The sequence below is a fragment of the Lissotriton helveticus genome, chromosome 5_1, assembly GCF_964261635.1.
Source record: "Lissotriton helveticus chromosome 5_1, aLisHel1.1, whole genome shotgun sequence".
Classification (NCBI taxonomy): Eukaryota; Metazoa; Chordata; class Amphibia; order Caudata; family Salamandridae; genus Lissotriton; species Lissotriton helveticus.
Genome location: NC_136065.1, coordinates 136390792 through 136413051, shown reverse-complemented (window position 1 = coordinate 136413051; position 22260 = coordinate 136390792). Strand labels below are relative to the sequence as shown.

The 22260-nt window shown below is 43.0% G+C and overlaps 1 protein-coding gene across 6 annotated transcripts in view; it reads left to right on the top strand.

The window, feature by feature from the left end:
* The window catches only part of NACC2 (NACC family member 2), a 448494-nt gene that overhangs the window by 208653 nt on the left and 217581 nt on the right, over positions 1–22260 (top strand). For 2 of the 6 annotated variants that reach the window (XM_078641889.1, XM_078641887.1), the window contains one exon: positions 16143–16345. The exons of the other annotated variants lie outside the window; for them this stretch is intronic. The gene's annotated coding sequence lies outside the window, so the exon portion shown is untranslated. The remainder of the gene's footprint in view (positions 1–16142; positions 16346–22260) is intronic. 6 annotated transcript variants of the gene reach the window in all.

Below are 22260 nucleotides of genomic sequence, written 5' to 3'. Positions count from 1 at the left end.
CACTACAGTCACCTTTTAGAGCACCAAGTTTTATATGGTTGTCACCAAATTGATTTTATGCAGTGCTGCTCAAAACTGTATACTACTGACCATGAACTTGCATCATAAAATAAGATGATTAACTATCTTGTTTCAATTCAAAGAGTGTTCTCCTTTTTCCTTGCTAGCAATGCAATGTGCATGCATAATTAATTGACTGTACATCATTACCTATCGGGACATTGTTTCTTGGATGCACCTTCCTTACCCAGTCCTGATTTGGTATATGGGTCACACTCCTGTAATTTTTACTGCAGTGCGCTCAGTGGCATGAAGTGTGGACACTGTTTGATGGTGTGTTTTTACACAGATCTGTCTCTTTGGGTAACAAGCTGGGCTGCTGCCAGGGTGATGTTTGAGGCAGCAGATCCTATAAAACTATTACACAGGCTGTTTTAAGGCGTGTCTTGTTAATTAGATGTCTGGTGGAATACATTAATACCCATCTGTAAGAAGGGGCCAAGAACCCCAATGCAGGCAAGAAAATTAGTACGGTGTCCTGGTTAGGTAGTAAAAGCAGCTATCATTGGGTTCCCTCAGATCTCTGGGACGTGGTGCCACTACACTTACTGCACTGTTGAAAGCCATGTGCTGTGCATGTTTGTGCCACTGAGCCCAGTGCGAGCTGCTTTTATCAGACTTAGTGTATGTGGGGTGCCTTTAATTTGCTTGGCTCAGGGCCAGTGGAGGTGAGATCCGAGCTTGGCATCGCGAACCAAGAGCATACAGCACATAATGTTCAGTTCCATGTAGTAGGATTCCTTCATGCCTGCTGGTGCAGGAAATGGACATTGAGACCAGGGTGTGCTGGTTGTGGAAAGAGAGATATTTAGCAAAGTCTATGAAGCCTTTCATTGGATGATCTCCAGTAATACATTGCTGTTTCAGATATATTACCTATGTTTTCAGGCCTTTCCTCGTATTAAGTGAATTAACAGGAACATAACGTGTATTTGTAAAGCGCACGTTCACCCCAAGGAGGTCTCTTGGCGCTGAATAACAGATGTTTATTGTTACCCAACTCAATAGTGCTCATTTTATTGACCTCAGATGGATGAAAGACTGATTGTCCCTGCCGGGATTTGAACATGTGACCAGGAGGTCAAACACAGGCCCCTGTAGTGGACGCATTAGTCCACTGAGCCACCAGACAATGGTTTGCTGCTTTTGCCATCAAGGGGATATTCCTGTGAATGGACCCCTTGTTATTAAGGCAAATTTGAGCCGGGACTGTTTTTTTCAGGCATCCATGTTTAAGTTGTATTTTAAGTACATGATTTTGTTATAAATAAATATTTCCCCAGAAATAGCTTTTCCCACAAATATAATCTTCATTTTAATGCAGGCCAGAATGTAAAATTCCACAGACTGAGCTGTAATTCGCAAGTGAGGCTTTTTTTACCCAAATGCCCCTGGAAAACGTTTTAGCTTCACTTGTTTTAATGCATAATTTTCTGTTAACTTCTGGTTTTATTGGAAAAGTGAACCTTCAAGCCCTAGTATACTTTGGGGCTGTTGGGAGTAAAACCAGAAGTGTTTGAATGTCCCCTTCATGACATGGGCAGGCTGGCAGCAATGCGTCGAAGACAAGAGGATTTGAAGAATGATATTGTTTCAGTCACTGGTTAACGCAGACGTGTGGGCGAGTGTGAGTAATAGATCAGTGACCTTTTTACCCATACAATAGTCTAATAGGTTTGTGGAAGATTTCTGTTGTTGGTATGTTGTTGTTTTATTACTGTATGACTAGAAAGGAAACGTGTAAGAGAATGAGATGGTGTTTCTTGTGTGCAAAGTTTTCAAGTCTGTGATCTCTTATTAGATTGTTTAAAATAAAAGTCAAACAGCTGGTCCTCTTCTGTATACAACGCGACATGTTAAGACCTAATCAAAATTCTCACCCTCAATAGGGTTTTCAGCCAATGAGAATGCCCCTTTTGTGGTGCATAGTCACTTATGTAGGGCCGCAAAGGAACCATTCTGTGCTGCCGACCTCCTGACCCCATGTGCACTGTGATTGGGTCCCAGGCTCCCCCATCCTACGAGCAAACGCTAGGGAGAAAGAGGGATATCTGTCTGCATGGCAAACTCAATGTGTCTACCTTCAAAACATTTTCTTTGGCTGGTTGGGCTTACCTTTCTGCAGACGCAATGGGCAGAGACCAGACAGTCTTGTCTAAACCAGCTGCCTTAGAGGGAAATAGCTGAGGAAGCCATTTCAGATGACCAGTAGTTCCTGCAGTGCTCCCTATCGGTGGTAGGGAAGCATAACAGTCTTGTTGCCATTGCATGAAGGACAATAATAGCTATTAATTACCCCCCTTATCCCGTTAAGCGCCGTCATCTGCGTCTAGGGCCCATAACTTCAGGAAGGGTTATTAACAGTTGTTGTTGATTGCTGGTGCAGGAATTAATTCATGGGTGAAGGAGTGACACTCTTCTTTAGTTCACATAAGTGTTTCAAGTTACCACATAAAACTCTGCCAAACTATGTACTCTACTGAGAAATGGTTTCCAGTTGCGCACCATTGTGAGGTTCATGTATTTTCCGTTATTCAGTCGCGATGCTACCTTATTGGGATTTTTGGGCCACTCGTACATCTCCCGTATTGGGATCTCTTGCAGTGGGTGATGTGGACAACAGTTTTGGATTTGCGGCCAAACAACCCTTTAACTTGGTCGCTGTTGGGTGCTACGAGGGATGTTGACCTGCAGACCCCTCCATGTTCTCTCTTCCTTACATTCATAAGGAGAGGACCCATCTTTTGTCTGTGTTTGCGTTGTTAGTAGTGTTATGGGTTCTCTGAGGTTGAATTCTGCTATAAGTAGAAGGGCAAATAGTTTGCTTTGTTGTGCACACTGTTTTAGCAATGGTTATAGGTCCATGATTATATTTCTTCAAAAAGTCTGTTGTTTCTCTTTTTTTCACAGGCGCGATTTCCTGTGTATTTTCCTGGTACACGCTACTTGCCTTGCATAGTGACCCCAGTACTGTTAAAAATATTTTTGGGGATCTCATCTATGTCAAAAATAGATTTTTAATATCTGGTGATTATAGATTACATTGTCCGAGATATGAAAAACTTTGTCTGCACTAAACTGATCTAGATTTTTTTCCTTCCTTGGGTCTTGTCCATCTCTCTAACTGCAGCTAGAACTCGTCCCTGAAGCTTTATTGATCAGTTCCGCTGGTTTTGTCATCATCTGTTCTTTTCTGCTCTAAATTTTGTTATTCAATGTTTTAAAAGGATAAAAGAGTAAGAATGAACTAATGCTACTTAATACTATTCAAACCACTAGCCTCCTCTGTATTAAAACACAGCATGCATTAGCTGTATCCAGATGTACAAAGCATTTTTGCAGCCTCAAATGGCGCGATTAGCAAAATGCTTTTTCAAATGTGCAAAATGCGATACTATAACTTGTTACAGGATCGCTATTTGCATTTGGGATTCTCCATTTGGAAGGGCCTTGTTTTGGGCGTCACTGTCAAATGCCAAATGACTATGAATTACTGTTTTGCAACTTAATTACAGTAGCAAAACAGTAATGCTTTTATCACCAGTTTGAAAGTGATGGTAGCCCATTCACAAAGGGAAAGGGGCCCCGCTCGGCACCACTTCCTGTTTTCAGAATGTTAAAAAATATTTCCCACGGACCACCATCTATCTTTAAAAGATGAAACTTCAAAGTTTCTTTTTAAACTATATCTATATCTATAGATATATCTATAGATATATATATAGATATATATATATATATATATATATCACCAGCTTAGCGCTCCACAGCGGGTGCTCCGCGTTGTGGCCGGATCCTGGCCATCAATTTTAATTAATCCACAAAAGACGCGGCACTCCAGATTAGGTTGCTTATGGTATTATTTATTCATATCAAACACCAACTCAACCAACGCGTTTCAGCCTGACTGGCTTTTTTCACGGTCCGTGAAACCGTGAAAAACCGTTAAAAAAGCCAGTCAGGCTGAAACGCGTTGGTTGAGTTGGTGTTTGGTATGAATAAATAATACCATAAGCAACCTAATCTGGAGTGCCGCGTCTTTTGTGGATTAATATATATATATATAGATATAGATATAGCGTTTTTCTCTGTGCTTAGGGGCCACCGACCCTGACAGGGCGGCCTCGGCAGTGCAGGAACAGAGCATCCTGCTTATGACACACCAGTACACAAATGATGCCAAGGCCCGACATCGAGGAAAGCAGAGCTCTTTATTTAACACAGGGCGGCAACTTTCAATCACTTCCAGACGCGTTTCATATATATATATATATATATATATATATATATATATATATATATATATATATATATATATATATATATATATATATATATATATATATATATATATATATATATATACTCCAAATTCCTCAAAAATCCAGCCGGGTTTAAGGAAACAGCACTCACGCAAATCGCAGCATATCATCAAAGGGCTTTATTCGAACAAACGCGTTTCAGGATAAAATCCCATATATATATATATATATATATATATATATATATATATATATCTTAAAAAGCAATCGCCGACATAGATTACTGACTACAGCAGGCCACCATCTGGGTAACAGATTGTGACCTATCCCATTAATATTCATGAAGTGGGTTGATTTACAACCTACTAGGAATCACTATTTGGGAATAAAATTGTTTCGTACATTAGGAATGCCAGTTTCCTAATTGTGATTTGAAACTATTCGAAATTAGGAAATCGGTATTCCTAATGTGTGTACAACTGGCCCTCATAGTCGCACCTAGTAACAAGCTGAGATGTTATGTTATCTGGATTTGTATAGCGCACAGCTGCCCCAGCAAAGAGGCGTCCCGGCGATGCCAGCACCAGAAAATCGGGACAAAGAACTGTGGAAAAGTAAATTTTGCCATGTTCTGTGTCCCTACGTGTCCCCCATCTTATGTTATGTGTGCATGATTAATATGCATATGCATCCCCCATGTTCGATTAAAGACGCAATTACAGTTGTGTCCATCTCTAGTATGCTAGTTTCCAGTTCTCGTGAAAGCTACAAGTATTAGGCCTATGTAAAGTTACGTTGCCACGTTTCTCAGTGTGCACGTTATTTCATTGAAAAGTCCCCGTTTCTAGGCCTCAAAAGGGCCCGGACACCAGATTCAGCTCCAGTCTCCTGAACCCTCGCTGAGGAGCGATACAGCCCCCACCTGTATCCTCGACCCTTCACTTACTTCCTGCCTCGCAGTGCCCGGCTCGGCCTGGCTCTGCCTACGAGTCTGCCAAGAGTATGTTATGATTCTAGTTATCAGTCCAGCCCTCCTTCTCTGCATTCCTAAGCTACTGAATCGCATCAATAGTTTCCGTCATTGTCTAGCCTTTACGTCTCCATGTAGGAGAAATACTGTATTAATGGTCATTTAATATTCCTCAACACGCACTACATGTAGAATAATGCATGCTCCAGTCTTAGAGTCTGTTAGCCTCTCCCCTCCTGACTCTTAGTTTATATCAACATGTCCTCTAAACATTAGATACTAGATAGGGTTTAGGTACATGTCGCCCTGACTCTCCAGACTTCAGTCTCTGCTCCTAGCGCAGAAGTCATAGCCCCCAGCTTCTCCTAGTAACACGTCATTGTCAGTTTGCGCGCACCATTAGGTTAGAGGTCCCGGCTCCTTAGGTAGCCCCCTCCATGTTTCCGCCCCATTTATGACATATTCTGTTACGTTTACATCACATGTCAATGTATACGCCTCTTGTTACACCCACTTTCACCCTTATCTTTCGCGACTGCTATTGACCGCACCCACTGCTCCGCCTACTGTATTCACTGTAATGCAACAGTTTTAGTATATATGCTTGTGTACTGTTATTAAATGTTACGCCTATACGCCAGTCCAATCCTGTCCCAGGCAGCACTGCCATCCTATTCCTGTGCAGGTTGTCCTGTTCCTGTCCTTTATGCTGTATTAAAACCTGCAAACTCCTACTACCTCGAATCTTGACTCTTATTTATTGAGCTATCTGTTATTACTATGTCCAGTCAAACCTAGATCCGGTATTATTTATTTATATACCACATAATGGCGCCCGAACAGGGACTTGCCCTTTCCCCACGCGCCGGTGAAGCCACGCCGGCCCCCTGACCCTCTGCAGCCGTGACGGAACCATACCGTGCACCGGCAGATATTTCTGCTTCAAGTATCCCTCAGGCCCACGGAGGAGACGGAGGCGGCGGTCCAGCATCCAGACGAGGCGGTGGAGGAACGCGGCGAGTCCCGACCAGAGCCCAAGCCGAGAGTCCAAGGTCCGAGGTATCCGGAGGCCCACCCGTAACAGAAGTCCGAAGTCCGTCCGTCCGGCGTCAAAGCAGTCCAGTCCAGTCCGAGGCCTTCCGTTCTTGCTGCCCGGTGAGTACCGTTGCTGGGGTAGTATCTAGACAGGGTCAATCTAATTGACTCTGGTCCGTGGGTTTTGGTGGTACACAGACCCAAACGAAGTGTCCACTTCGGTGGATGCGGGTCCTGACGTGTCTCTTTATGAGACCGGTAAGTTTCGTACTGTTTCAGCAGTGCATCTAGTTTCTGTTCTAGTCAGTTCTGTTCTCGAGAAATTCATGTATTCTGTTTTCAGTATTCCAGGTAGTATTCTGTTCGAACTGTTATTTTAAATGTTCTTCATGTATTTTTAATGTCGTGGTATGAAAGTGGTGTAATTATCGTGTTCATTGTGTATTGTATTGTGTCTAGATTACAGTTCCGTCATGCCGTTGTTCTCTAAATTACGTCAGTTAAGAACTAGAAAAGGTCTGTTAGAAGCAGCAGTTCCTGTCCCGCCTAGGGACAGTCCAGGTCATTTTATGTATCAGAAGCATGGCATAAGTGCCATATTATATCTAGATTTATGGGTGGAGTACACCAAAGAGTTAGAAGAAAAGTATAGCTGGCCCGTATCGGGTACATGGGATGCCGAGTGCATCATGCGAGTAGAAGAAGCATTATGGAAAAAGAAAGCCAGACAGTCACAGAAAGATGCCATCGAGTTATGGCGCAAAGAATCTCATAAAAGAACCGAAAAAGAAATCAGAAAGTCAGAACTAAGTAGAGAATCCTTAGAACGAGCCCAAGAAAGGGAACTAATCGAGATAGGTGAACGAGTCAAAACCGAACAGTCAGACAGACAGAGGCATGCCCTCATTAAGGGTATGTATCCTCTTCTTGCCGAGGGCTTGCCAAAAGCGACCCCGGAGGCATCCAGTAATTTTCCGCCACCATTAGTTCCGATCAAGCTACGTCACAAACCGACCGCAGCTGATATTTTTATTTCGTCCTATTTGGACGACACAGTCCCAGAATATACAAATCCTGTTCCGCCAGCTCCTGTAAATAATGTAAATCCTGCTCCTCCAGTCACCGGAGTACCTGCCACGGTACCCCCGGTCCAGCCCGTAGTACAACTTCCCGCCACATCAGCCACTCTGTCAGCACGAAGAGTATCAGTCGACGATTCTAGTTTAGGGGCCGCAGGAGGAGGTCCTCCTGGTACCCCGCCGCCACACCAACGTGTAACGTTAGTCGAGTTACATGAACGTGCGTTACAGCGTACGCCCAAATATAAGTCCGTTGCAGAAATCCGACGAGCCCTTACTGAATGCCGCTATGATCCAGTTGCAGGTGATGATAGTACAGTTATATATTCCATCCGTGTAAGACGGGTGACCGGGTATTTGGACACCCTACCGAATATGAAAGAAGATCTAGACAGAATTTATCGTTTCATCCGTACAGGGGATGATCCAGAAAGTATTGGCGAAGCCATGTCTCAAAGGAAAGCTGAGATCCAGCTCATGTTATTAAAGTTTCTGATTAATTGTTTAATAAGAGAACAAGATTCTCCGACTAAAGATCCGGCCGAAATGAGAATCCTGACAAGGTGGAGTGATAATATAGCCGAGGGTAAGCACAGAACCATCAGTAGTATAGAGACTATGTACAAGAAAATTCGTAAAGAAATAATAAGGTTACACGAGAAACGCAAAGAAGCACAAGGAAGCGAGCAAGAGAATGACTCTTCTACCGAAGAGGTAGACGACGAGAATCCCGCTAGAATAGCGTATGTAGGTAGAACTAGACTTTCCGACCGACATTCACGTCTAGACTACAAGAAAACTGTTCCTCATCCAGCACCAGAGCAAGGTTCTCTAGAACAAGTATTTCAAGTTACCGATCATATTCTGAAATCACGAATCGGTTACAGTGAGTTAAGTACTATGCATGAACAAGAACTAGCCCGATCAGCAGTCCGATGGATTACTGATTCTACCACTTTTCCAGACGAAATAGTGGCACAAATGTTTCTGAAACTGCCCCCAGCCGAGCAACGACTGGTGGGTATGTATATGATTCAGCACCTCATTACTCTGTATGAGGGTCAACATTCTGATCCAGGTCCGTTACACGATGTCCTGAACGAGTTGCTCCAGTATAGATGGAAAGGTCTAGGTACCGATTTAATTAGTGTCATTCTAGAACAGCGCCACAAATATAGAACGTTTTTGAACCCGCATTTTGTTCATGTCTCACCCCCAGAAAGTAAACCCTCTTACATAGACAGACAGAATCCGTTACGAGAAGTACACCCAGTCAGGACAGCAGATGGTGAAATGCAACGAGTATTTGTTTACACCCCAATTACAAAGATGGAACTCTTAGAGATGAAGAAATTAATTCCCTGTCATGACAAAGATCCAGCAGGGTTCCACCGAGAATTAAAAGACATGCTCCGTATGGGAGAATACACGTATCCAGATATAATTAAAATGTTAAAAGTCCTGTTGCCCGCAGGGGTATATGAAAAACTCAAGGAAAAGGAATGGGAGGTGGGAGAGAAAAAGATCGATTGGGCAGTTCTAGAAGCTGAAGATAAGATACGAGTACCAGGTACCGGTCTTGGAGAGAAATGTAAAGAATTACCAGAACTGTTAATACAAGTTTTGCCAAGATTATTAGCCACTAAAAAGGAAGACTGGGATGCAATCTCAGCCTGTAAACAGAAACAAGACGAAGACACTAGTGATTTTTATTCTAGATTTGAAAAATGCTTTAGTATAAACAGTGGCCTCAAGACAAGTAGCGAGTCATACCCTCATCTTTTTGTTACTAAATTAGTCGAGAATTCAAGTCCACAAGTTAAGAATTGAGTTTTGAAAGTCGAAAGTACCTGGCAAGCTAATACCCCGTCCCAAATGTTACAGATGCTTCAGTATCACCAGAATAGAATCAGAGAAGAGCAAGATCATGAAAGAAAACGTATGAAAGACACGAAAATGAAAGTACTAGTTGCACAATCTGTTCCTCAAGACAGTCAGAAGAAGGGTACGAATCAAGTCAGTCATCCTGCAGTTCCCGTTAAAGTGACATGCAATTATTGTAAACAGCCAGGTCACTATATAAACGAGTGTGCAGTTCTGAAACACAACATAGCTACCGGTAAGACTAAAGAAAGACTACGTCCGCCTAGACAAGAACAAGTTCCACAGGCTTCTCAGCCACAGAATGCACCACAGACAGTTCCAGCACCGCAGCCTATTGCTGCAACACAGCATGTTACACAGCAGATGTACCAGTATGCACAGTCCGAGTATCCAGAGTATCAGCCATATTCATGAAACAGCCTAGAGAGGGAGGTAGGCTTGCCTCTCATCGAGATACCTGTAGATCAAGAAGGTCCCTATGTTCACAGTCAAGTATTAGGGAAAGACAGAAAGTTTCTGATTGATACAGGGGCAAGTAGGACGACCATCAGTCACGCCGAAGTTCCAGGGGCTCCGCTCTCAGGCTCTAGAAATGTTTCCCTTGGATTTTCAGGAAAGCCTATTGTAAACGAGATATCTAAGCCAGTCACTCTAGAAGTAGGTCCATTGTCCCGCACTACTGATCTGTTACTTACGAAGTCATGTCCAGAAAATCTGTTAGGTATTAAAACACTGAAAGAATTAGGTGCAGTCATATGTTGCTCCCCAGAGGGAATACGACTGTTTCTACTTGACTTCAAGGGTCACTATGTATTACGAGATTTTGATCCGAGATTGTCCAATGTTCCACAGCATTTATGGGCGCAAGGTCCAACTGATGTAGGTTATATGCAAATCACACCCCATCGTGTGACTCTCAAACCAGGTGTAGTGTTACCACGAATCAGGCAGTACAGATTGCCACCTGAGGCTGTAACAGCCTTATCCAAAATTATTGACGAGCTCATCGCTCAAGGAGTAGTTGTAGAAACTGACTCCAATGTATGTAATTCTCCGATCATTCCAGTCATGAAACGTACTGATCCAAATGCACCCCCAGTATATCGATTAGTGATTGACCTTCGAGAACTCAACAAATGTATTATTCCCCAGTACCCAGTTGTCCCAGATATCTCTTCCCTATTGACAGCCATTGATTCCGAAGCCTCATTTTTTACAGTCATAGACCTCAAGAACGCGTTTTTCAGTGTCCCCATTCATCCAGACAGCCAGTTTCTTTTCGGATTTTGTTTAAATGGAAGGAGCTACCAATTTACACGAGCTCCTCAAGGTTTCACAGAGAGTCCTAGTATTTACAGTCAAGCACTTAAGAGACAACTAGACAATATTCACATGCCAACTGACACTGCCCTGCTCCAGTATGTCGATGATCTACTGATCACAGCCCGTTCTGAACGTGCTTGCGAGCGAGCATCCCTTACAGTCTTGTATTTCCTTGCCGAGATGGGGCACAAGGTGTCCCCTTCGAAGCTTCAATTCTGTGTCCAGCAAGTGATCTATTTAGGCCACTTACTGTCCAAGAGGGGTAGGCAGTTGACACCAGACCGTATCCAGTTAATAGCGAGTCTTCCTCAGCCCAAGACCCAGAAGGAGGTACGTGCTTTTATCGGCCTTACTTCCTATTGCAGACAATGGATTCCTCAGTATGCATTTCTAGCCAAGCCACTGATACAGTTAACGACACAGGAGGCAGCCGTATCGACTGTTCTCCCTTGGACATCTGAACATACACTTAGTTTCAATGAGTTAAAGTAAGCTTTATGCCAAGCTCCAGTTCTAGCTACACCGAACTACAGTAAGCCTTTTACACTTTTCGTCACAGAACGTGAAGGTACAGCATTATCTGTTCTCACACAAGATCAAGCAGGACAGTACAAGCCCTGTGCTTATTTTTCGAGCACACTAGATCCTGTAGCCCAGGCGCTGCCTGCTTGCCTCAAGTCAGTTGCAGCCACAGCACTAGCTATCAGACAAAGCGATTCCATAGTATTAGGACATTCCTTGACAGTACAAGTTCCACACTCCGTGGAAGTTCTTTTAAACCGAACACAGACTCAGCACTTGACAATTGCACGTCTAACAGGTTATGAACTGACACTGTTCCAGCCACACATAGAAATCAGACGCTGCAACGTTCTAAATCCTGCTACACTGTTACCGTCAGTTAATTCGAATCCTGCCACACACGACTGTGTGGAAGTAGTTAATACTATGACTAAGCCAAGACAAGATCTGACAGATATTCCATTACCAGATCCTGACCTGACACTTTATGTGGATGGTTCATGTATGAGAACAAGTACAGGAGAATTAGTAGCCGCGTATGCAGTGACTACTGACACTGAAGTTATAGAGACACATCGTATTGACACCCTGTCTGCTCAAGCAGCAGAGCTAGTTGCTCTGACCCAAGCCTGCATACACGCTAAGAACCTGAAAGTTAATGTTTACACAGATTCACGCTACGCATTCGGAGTTGTACACGACTTCGGAGTGCTCTGGCAGGCGAGAGGTTTCATGACTTCTCATGGAACCAAGATTCAGCATGGTCTCCTTATTCAAGCTCTGTTAGATGCCATACACTTACCGACATCTATTGCTATCATGAAATGCAAAGCACATACGAAAGTTACAGACATTATTTCTCAAGGTAATGATCTAGCAGATCGCACAGCCAAGCTTACAGCACAGACTCCAGACATGTCAGTTAATCCGACACAGACACATACTTCAGATCTGACTACCTGTATGACAGTTAAGGACCCCACTCAAGATGTCATAGATATCCAGTTACATGCTACTCCCGATGAAATCAAGAAATGGTCCGAACAAGGAGGGGTCCAGACAGATCAGGGATGGGTGACGAAGGGAAAAGCCACATGGTTTCTCCCCGACTCTATGGTTCAAGTCATTATCAATACTGCACATAGTCCAGCACATTTAGGAGAAAAAGCTATGATAGTTAGTATCCAGAACATTTGGTTCAACAAGCATTTACGAGCTGCAGCCAAGCAGAAGGTCCGTACCTGTATGATATGTTGCCAGTTTAATCCAGGTAAAAGTGTCCCGGTGGAACAAGGTGGATTCCAGCCCCCTGACCACCCTTTTCAAGTCCTCCAAATGGATTATATTCAGATGGAGCGATGTCGAGGTTTCAAGTATGTCCTTGTAGTTGTATGCGCTTTGTCCAGATGGACAGAAGCATATCCAGTCCCAGATTACACAGCCACGACCACTGCCAAGCAGTTGGTTCGTGAATTCTTCCCCCGTTATGGACTCCCTAGAGTCGTATATTCTGACAACGGCCAGCCATTCTCATCTGAGCTCATGAAACATATCTCCCTTTTGTTAGGGTACCAGTGGAAGTTCCATTGTGTGCGCCATCCTGAAGCAGCCGGTCTCGTAGAGAGACATAACCAGACCCTGGAAATCCGTATTGCTAAAGTATGTAAAGAGAAAGGTGTGGACTGGCTAGTAGCTCTGCCAGTCGCTTTGTTTTATATGCGCATGGTCGCGCATTCCAGATCAGGTCTGTCCCCGTACGAGGTCGTATTCGGCCGCCCCCCTAACATGTGGGGTACACCTAGACCCCGAAGTATTACCGATGTTTCAAGTAATATGCTGACAGATTACCTAGCTTCCTTGATGTCTGCCCTACACTCTTGTCGTTCACAGGTTGCCGCCGCATTTCCAGACAATACCGAGGTGGCACCGCATGAAATCGTTCCCGGATGCATGGTTCTTGTAAGGAACTTTGATCGTTCAAGTCCGCTGGAGCCCCGCTGGAAGGAGCCCAAGCAGGTCCTCCTGGCCACCCGTACTGCCGTCAAGCTGGAAGGCAGGAAGGGCTGGGTCCACCTGTCTCATGTGAAAAAATGTTACGGACTAAAGACTGTTTCCAAGAACATTTCCGAGGATTTTAAGGATTGCCAAAGTACTATTCTTAAGGACTGTCCCGCAAAAGACAATGATACAGATTCCTCCCTGTTAGAGAAAACTCCGCAGCAGGAGTACAAGCTAAAATTAAGGTCTAGTAAAATAAGTCAGCCAGTTTGATTGTCTAAGTCCTCCCCTAGGTGAAACGGTTAGACCGGTTTCTGACATGTATATAATAGACCCCCACAGAGAGAGAGTTAGTGAGAACTCTAAAAGTTGCACTATTATTTTATGTTTTCTGCTATATTTCAGCCTTATGATTACCTGCACAAGTTATGCATTTTATTTGTGTTTTCCAGTTTCTAATGTAAATGAGTCTGCTAATGCTACAGTAGAGCACACGTTTAGTGATCTACCTCCTCATGAACTCTCATATCGTCTTGCTATGCGTAATAATTCCTTTATCCGCATGTTACATTATTCACACCAGACCAGCAATGCCACTAATTGTTGGGTGTGTGGTCGACTCCCCCCTTTCCAGACACCGAAGGGAGTTCTGCCACTCTTTCCTTATCCATTTTCACATAACGGTTCGTGTGGAGCATGGTCCACGTTAACGTCATCCTCAACAGATATGTCTTTTCTTAACAGTACATGTTTCCCAGGCAAGCAAGGTCTGCCCCACAGAACAGGGCTAGATCTAGAAAATGAAGTTTATAATTTGGGTAATTATTCTCCGAATTTTATGGTCCTGAATGTTCAGTCTGATACTACTCCAGACTTACCTGCTATGTCAGTATTACCAGTTAAAGGTGAATTATGTGTCAGAAAGAATGGTTCCGTACATGTAGGCCATAGTGATTGTACTACTATTGTCAAGTATAGTGACAGCAGGAAATCTATTTTCCAAGCTTCACGTCATTCTTATTTTGTTTGTGGTCAGACCGCATATGTTCGTCTGCCCCTCGATTGGGAGGGAACCTGTTACATTGCCTTCCTACTGCCACCAGTTTTTCTAGCCCCACCTGACTATCATAGGAATTCTCACCTAGTACATACTAGACACAAGAGAGACCTCCCGATTGTCGATTATACTGAAACTGCTCTAGAACAATACATAGATATCAATAAAGGTGTCTTCCCCTATTTAGGTACTGTCGTGAATAGTAAACTGATACGTAGATTAACGAGAACCCTTGAAGCAGTAGTGATTGAGACTACTTCCGCTCTAGGTAACTTAACCGAAGAGCAATCCTTTATGAGAATTGTCGTGCTCCAGAATCGTCTCGTCCTTGACGTCATACTGGCCGATAGGGGCGGGGCATGTAGAGTCATCGGATCTAGTTGCTGCATTTTCATTCCTAATAACGCACCGTCTGTTTATTCAGCTATTACCAGACTCCATAGAATTGCCCATATGTTACACCAAGATCCAGGCACCTGGACATGGTCCGGTTGGTTCTGGAATATAATTTCCGCCTGGGGATGGAAAGTATTGTCCTTTCTAGGTATTGCAGTAGCGATCATATTCAGTTGCTGCCTCTGTATACAATGTGGCCCTGCGATTTGCGGCATTTGTGCTACCTCTTGTATTCCTAGCCCCAAGTCCCGTTCTAAATCCAGTTCCAAGAAAATTCGAGACGAGCAAATGATACTGTATGAAATGATAGATGGTATCATGAATATTGATGTTTCCTGATGGAAACGTAGTGACAAGGAGGGAATGTGGAAAAGTAAATTTTGCCATGTTCTTTGTCCCTACGTGTCCCCCATCTTATGTTATGTGTGCATGATTAATATGCATATGCATCCCCCATGTTCGATTAAAGACGCAATTACAGTTGTGTCCATCTCTAGTATGCTAGTTTCCAGTTCTCGTGAAAGCTACGAGTATTAGGCCTATGTAAAGTTACGTTGCCACGTTTCTCAGTGTGCACGTTATTTCATTGAAAAGTCCCCGTTTCTAGGCCTCAAAAGGGCCCGGACACCAGATTCAGCTCCAGTCTCCTGAACCCTCGCTGAGGAGCGATACAGCCCCCACCTGTATCCTCGACCCTTCACTTACTTCCTGCCTCGCAGTGCCCGGCTCGGCCTGGCTCTGCCTACGAGTCTGCCAAGAGTATGTTATGATTCTAGTTATCAGTCCAGCCCTCCTTCTCTGCATTCCTAAGCTACTGAATCGCATCAATAGTTTCCGTCATTGTCTAGCCTTTACGTCTCCATGTAGGAGAAATACTGTATTAATGGTCATTTAATATTCCTCAACACGCACTACATGTAGAATAATGCATGCTCCAGTCTTAGAGTCTGTTAGCCTCTCCCCTCCTGACTCTTAGTTTATATCAACATGTCCTCTAAACATTAGATACTAGATAGGGTTTAGGTACATGTCGCCCTGACTCTCCAGACTTCAGTCTCTGCTCCTAGCGCAGAAGTCATAGCCCCCAGCTTCTCCTAGTAACACGTCATTGTCAGTTTGCGCGCACCATTAGGTTAGAGGTCCCGGCTCCTTAGGTAGCCCCCTCCATGTTTCCGCCCCATTTATGACATATTCTGTTACGTTTACATCACATGTCAATGTATACGCCTCTTGTTACACCCACTTTCACCCTTATCTTTCGCGACTGCTATTGACCACACCCACTGCTCCGCCTACTGTATTCACTGTAATGCAACAGTTTTAGTATATATGCTTGTGTACTGTTATTAAATGTTACGCCTATACGCCAGTCCAATCCTGTCCCAGGCAGCGCTGCCATCCTATTCCTGTGCAGGTTGTCCTGTTCCTGTCCTTTATGCTGTATTAAAACCTGCAAACTCCTACTACCTCGAATCTTGACTCTTATTTATTGAGCTATCTGTTATTACTATGTCCAGTCAAACCTAGATCCGGTATTATTTATTTATATACCACAGAACCAGGACAGTAAGGCGCCCGAAGCAAGAGAAGACCGAAAATGACTAGGGAAGAGGTGTGACGCCGCGGCCAGGGCGACTGACGCTGGAATCTGGGGATCACGGTTCGATCGCCGGCGGCAGATTAGACCAGCACCATGAGACTCTGGGCAATAGCTTGCTTAATCTTCCCGACGGCCCCCAGCGCCTAGAGACCCTAACGGGTGAGTGTTCGCGCTTTACAAATGTGTATTATTATTATTATTATTAGGCAGAGGGAAAGTGAGTGGGAGTTACCTTCGACTAAAAACTCCTCTTGTACCTGGTCTCAAATGTGTGTGTAGCTCATTCTACTGTCAGGAAAACCGACTACTTCTCTTACGATATCTTCTTCTCGAGAGAGAAGTGACGAAGGGGCTCTACTCTGACATTTTTCAAGTCACTCAAAAATTCCCACTCCATGGGGCCCGGAAATGGCAGTCAGGATGACACCTAGACATAAACCCTGGAGCTGAATCTTTCTCTCTCCAATAATTCTGCTGATGTCATAACTGACTCTCTGCTTCACCTACAAACCTATGCACGTGTAGCTCACAGACCACAATTGCGACATTAGACTGAAGGACTCTCTTTTCAATCTCACAACCAAGTCAAAGGTTCTTAAACCTGCTATAGCTCTAAAGGGGCAAGCCGCTTTACTGCCAAGCCAGATGGTCAGGTGTGCTCTGCTGTAAGCACTTCGCCTAGGCGGATTCTGATGCGTGCCCACTCCTCCATTCAGGGTGCCCCCGTAATTGCAGCCCTCAACTTTTAGGATTCAGATGTCTGCCCACTCCAATCTAGGTGCATTTTAGCGGGATTTATGTCCCATAATTTACAGTAGAAGTCTTTTAATTACTATCTACTACTTGCTGCCGAAGCATTAGACTCTTAGTTGCAATATTGCACATTTACTGCATGCTCCTTCCTTAAAAGGATACTACTACGATTTCGCAGGTTTCATCGCTGTGTTTTGGGTTTCTGAATTAGATTACATTTTAGAACTGATCTCGTTTCTTAGCATGACTCTGCAGCACTCGGACCCTTGCTCCATAGCCTTCATAACCTGACTATTCCTGTAGCTCGGTCTGTGAAACGTGCACTCATACTCACGTTTTCTCTACCTCGCTCTTCCTCTCTGTCGCACATTAGTGCACTCTCTCTAGTTTGCTTCTCCGGTTACTCTTATGTTTTTATGGACTCTCTGTGGTTGTAAGAGTGGCCTTATGTAGTGGCATTAACCTTTCTGTGACTAGGGCCAGGCAGCGACGCATTAAAGCCTTTTGGCTAGGTTTGCACTGTAGAAATACGATATACATACACACATACACCAGAGGAGCCATCTTCAAGGGTATCAAAGACCAGCCAGATCTCTGCTTGTCAAGTAACCCAGCTTCGGCATTTCATTAAGAACTCAAGTGTCCATCTATGGCCCTAATATCAATTAAAACATTGAAATTGGGAGCTCGGTTGAAGACAGTGAAGTGCTCTGGGTCAGTAGTGGCTGTTACAGACCACCTCCTCCAAGATGCAAAGGCTTGTCTTTGTTTCTCTCTATTTATGTTAGAATTTCTACCCTAAGAGAATGGACTGCTCTAACAGCATTATAGCTCTTCCTGGTGAGGCAATACCGGTTGTTAAAGGATTTAAACCTGGTAGGCCTTGTCTGCGGCTTCAAACTAGAACTCTGGTTTGGGGCTTCAAATAATCATTATTGCACTGTATAGCAGGGTATAATGCTTAATCATTAGGCCGCCCCAAAGAAAGAAGAACCCATCCCCCTGATACGAAAAGTCTACATCTAAATACACCAATGAAGACAGGGTTCAAATATTTACGTACACACCATGCCACAGAATTATAGCAAATCGTTGTGTTCCAGACCTTTAAAGAACATTTCCTTGAAGGGTAGGCCTCATCCACCATCGTAGGTCATTTTTTAGTCCGCATAAATATCAAGAAACACAACTCATTGTAGCTTGTAAGGTCTAAAAAACACAAGCTGAGACAGGAGTTTAGTGATCCTCTTTTGTGGTTTGTCTCCCAGGCAAGAGTTCCACTTTCCTTTATATTGAGGATGTAGTAGGCGGCGTGGTAGGCAGGCTTGATACCACAATATAGGAACTGCCCCCGAAGAATGTGCAACACCCCTCTGGGTCTTTGTGCAGGAGGCAGGGCTCAAGTGGGTAGGGTGTAGGCATTGGTTCACTTTAAAGATTGTGCAATGGCAAAATCTACGGCAAATGTGTTTTTTCTTTTAAAGGTCTCCCACTTAAAAAATCAAAACAAATCTCACAGATCAATTAATTCTCCACTAGTGCTTGCGATAATCCCTGAACTTTTCGGTTGCGGTTGAGCGTCTGAAAGCGCCTTATTTCTATTTTTGGTGTCACTATAGATCACAACCTATTACATTTTTGTTATTTATTTTTTTGTTGGATGCTGACAGTGGTCCTTTAAATATACGTTTCTAATATATTATGACTTCCATTGAATGCCCTGTATCGGGGTTATGGAATACACAATGCAGCCACCTAAGGTGCTTTAATTCAGTATGTGTCAGTGCAGTTATTCAGGATTCACAGGTTACCAGGAGACCCAGCTAGTTTGGAACAGAAATTCCAACGCTTTGAGTACTCTGAACACAAACTGTTGGCATGAAGACAGGCACACATCGGCAGAGAGCATACTCTAGCGCAAGTTTATGCCAAGTTCTTGTGCAATCGAAACAAATCGGGCTTTATCAAGGCGCCTTGCAAACAGTGATAGCGTATTTACTGTAGCGCAGCTATGCAAACGCTGCTGCCTTGGCGGCATTGTCCCAAAGTGTTGACATTTCTCTGTTGATAATAGACTGATACCGTTGCTCTTGAAAAAAGTAAAGTAACCCAACAAGTTTGTTCGGCCTGCATGCTCCTATAGAATGTTAATCCCATGTGTAGTATCTGAATGTAGTGAATATCCCACTTTCACCACCGATACGCTCTAGTCGGAGGGTGGCACCAGGCGCTAAATGCTGAAGTATTTCCAAATTCTTCACTACCCAAGGAAGACCATTAGTTTCAGTTGTAGCTCTTCTGATTGTATTGATTATAGAAATGGTTCACACTTCGAATATTCTGCTTTTTTGAGCAAGGTGATTTCCAGGCAATGAATGATTCGAGGAACGCTATGCCAAAGGCCTTTGTGTTTTACAAATACGCGTCATTAATACACCCCCAGTGTAGCACAAATCGATGAAAATATTCCATACAACACACCCACATCTTGACCTGGCGCCAAAATAAACCGCATCAATTAAACCTTTATCCGTTGAACATTTCCTGACTTCACTTTGGACCTTTAAACTTTTTGTTTATATTTTGTATTCATATTAACACCTTGAACGCTATGGGGATTTTTCTCCTGTGCTGGAACTTTACAAACACCATTATTCATGACGAGCTGGGCTCGTCATCAGCGTAGCAGGAGGCTACTGCATGACGAGCCCAGCTCGTCATGAGCGTGGAAGGGGTTAAATGAGTCGTTTAACTTTTCTGTTAATTTATTAACCTACCCTCAATAGTCTTCTTCAATCCTAAAGAATTTTCTAGAAGAAATATTTTATGTCTTGATAGAAATAATCTAATAGTACTAGGTGACTTTAACTCTTTCGTAAAAGCGTCAAAAAGATGACCGCTTTTCAACTTCTGCCACCCATTTGTCCGTTGCTTACCTAACCCTATTTTCTCTAATTGGGACTCACTTGAAGTCCAAAACCCCCTGCCTCCAAGTTAAGCTGCTCATTTTACAAACCCATTCTGTTTTCCAGAGAGACCCTTAGTTATTACAATGTGTAGTAATAGCTCGATTAAGGGTGCAAATGGAAAGCCTTCTGCCTGCATTCCATTGGAAAAAATACCTTTGGGATACTCAATTTTTTTGATTGTAAGTTTTTAAAACTTAGTTTGACACTCAGTTGCCTTAATAGTTCTATTATTCAGTCTTTTGATGACTTATGACCTCTTAAATCCATACATAAGAAAATAAATCAATCGTTCTTCGATGATCTTTAGAAGAGTGAGTAAGACATTGGCGTAATTCCTGTGAGCCTCTAGTGAAAGTACATCAGGAAAAAAAATCATCAGCTATGGCAATGATACGGCTATGTATAACCTCACAGTGGCTACGTCCGGAGGCTCCTACCTTCTTCAATTGGAGAGCTAGGATGTTAGCCTGGCATAATTTGGAGTATTCTGTGTATTTTTTAAGGGGGAAAAGGAGGAGTCAGTTGTCCTCTAAGATTTGGGCCCCCTTTGAGCAGTGGTCTATGCTCAGAAGTATTTGTTTTCGCTCTTATTTTGCCCTCCTTTTTTAATTAAATGTAATGGGTATTGATTTAATTTCCTGTATTTTCTCCACTGTCCTCAATCTCTTCCCTTTTCAAGACAAATGTCATCGTTGCTTGAATTAGATTTATGTGTTTATGAATATTGTTTCCACGACTTGGTATATCTGTCATGCATTTTTTTTGAAAAATAATAAATAAAGTAAAAAACCTAACGACAGCCTCAAATTAATCTAAAGAATTATTCCAAATTGCAAATGAGTAACAAGACCCCCCCTGGCAACTAAAACTGATATAATCCTACCTTTCGATCTTTGGGAGCATTTGTCAAGGGGAAGTGTAAATGAAGATTTTAACCACCGAGTTGGATAGATAGACTTGCACAAAACACGTAATTGCCTTGAAGAGAGAAAATGATACAAGAAGTGAACTTCACTACATTAATTATATAAAGTCGCTCTTCAGGTTTGTCATCCTATCCCTGCCCTGCCCAACATTTGCAACAACTTCTGCCTAATGTGGCTACAGTACTTGCCTAGTTCCCTCAGGCTGGAAGGAAGCAATAGTTTGTCTACTCTTGAAACAAAATCTTCTGTAGACCATTTGGAACATGGAAACTATAATCCGATTTAATTTCTGCCTTTCCTATCTAACCTGCTTGAGAAAACAATGTTTGTTCGAATACAAGAGCATATGGAGTCAAATCACAACCATTAAGCCGACTTTCTCCTAGGGTCCAGGTATGATACTGGTGTTCGTCTCGGTATTACACAACCTCAGAAAAAGGACGGAATCTTGAGGTATCGGGACCTTGGTGCCCTGGACCTTTCATCTGCACTTGATGCTGATGATCATGATATTCTACTCTCTCTAGATTGGTACACCTATGATAGAACTGGTACAAGTGTGCCCGAAATGCTTTCTAACCAGTAGAACACAAACCGTAATTCTATCTCCATTTTCGTCTAAAAACAATAACATTTGGGGAACCTCAGGAGTCTCATCTATTCGCACTCCTTTTTATTATCTACATGTGTCACGCATCATGTCACACAGCTCTTCTGCAGTATGAGAGTTGAATTTTTCATGTATGTGTATATGAGCCTCAAGGTACCAAAACTCCCACACACTCTGTTTAATCGATCTAAAAGCCTTACAACTCATGTATGGGGGATGTCCTCTAACTACTTGAAGTTAATTCCAAGTAAGGCAGAATGTCTGCTTCTATTTATATAAATAGCAAAATGAAGGACCTCTATTGACCCCTCTGCATGGCCACACCTCTTCCTGCGAAATCTGCGCTTATTCTCGGTATTCACATTGAATTAGGTCTAGGGAAAAGATTCCCCCCTCTACTCTTTTTTTTTTTTTTTTTTTTTTTTTTTCTTTTTTTTTTTTTACTTTTCCAAGTAAGACTACCTATTGTTACTGCCATCATATAAACTAGCGTCAATTATGGCAAAATGTTTCTCCTCCGAACTTTTAAGTAACCGGTAGTCCAACTTGAATTACTTTAAAATGCTGCAGATATCTTATATGTGTACTAAAACTACATGATTCAATAAAAATGGCCTGGTAGCCTCTAAATTTGCTCCCAGTATATTTATTTGTAATGAATAAGCCAAGGTGTATGAGCATAATGGATCTTCAAAAGCCTGTTTGGCAAGGAAAGTTTGATTGGTGTCACACAATGAAATCCTGGATCCTATCAACAATTCCTCCTTCCAAGTACTTCAAATTTGAAGCTGGAGATATATATGGAGACAGAGCTTT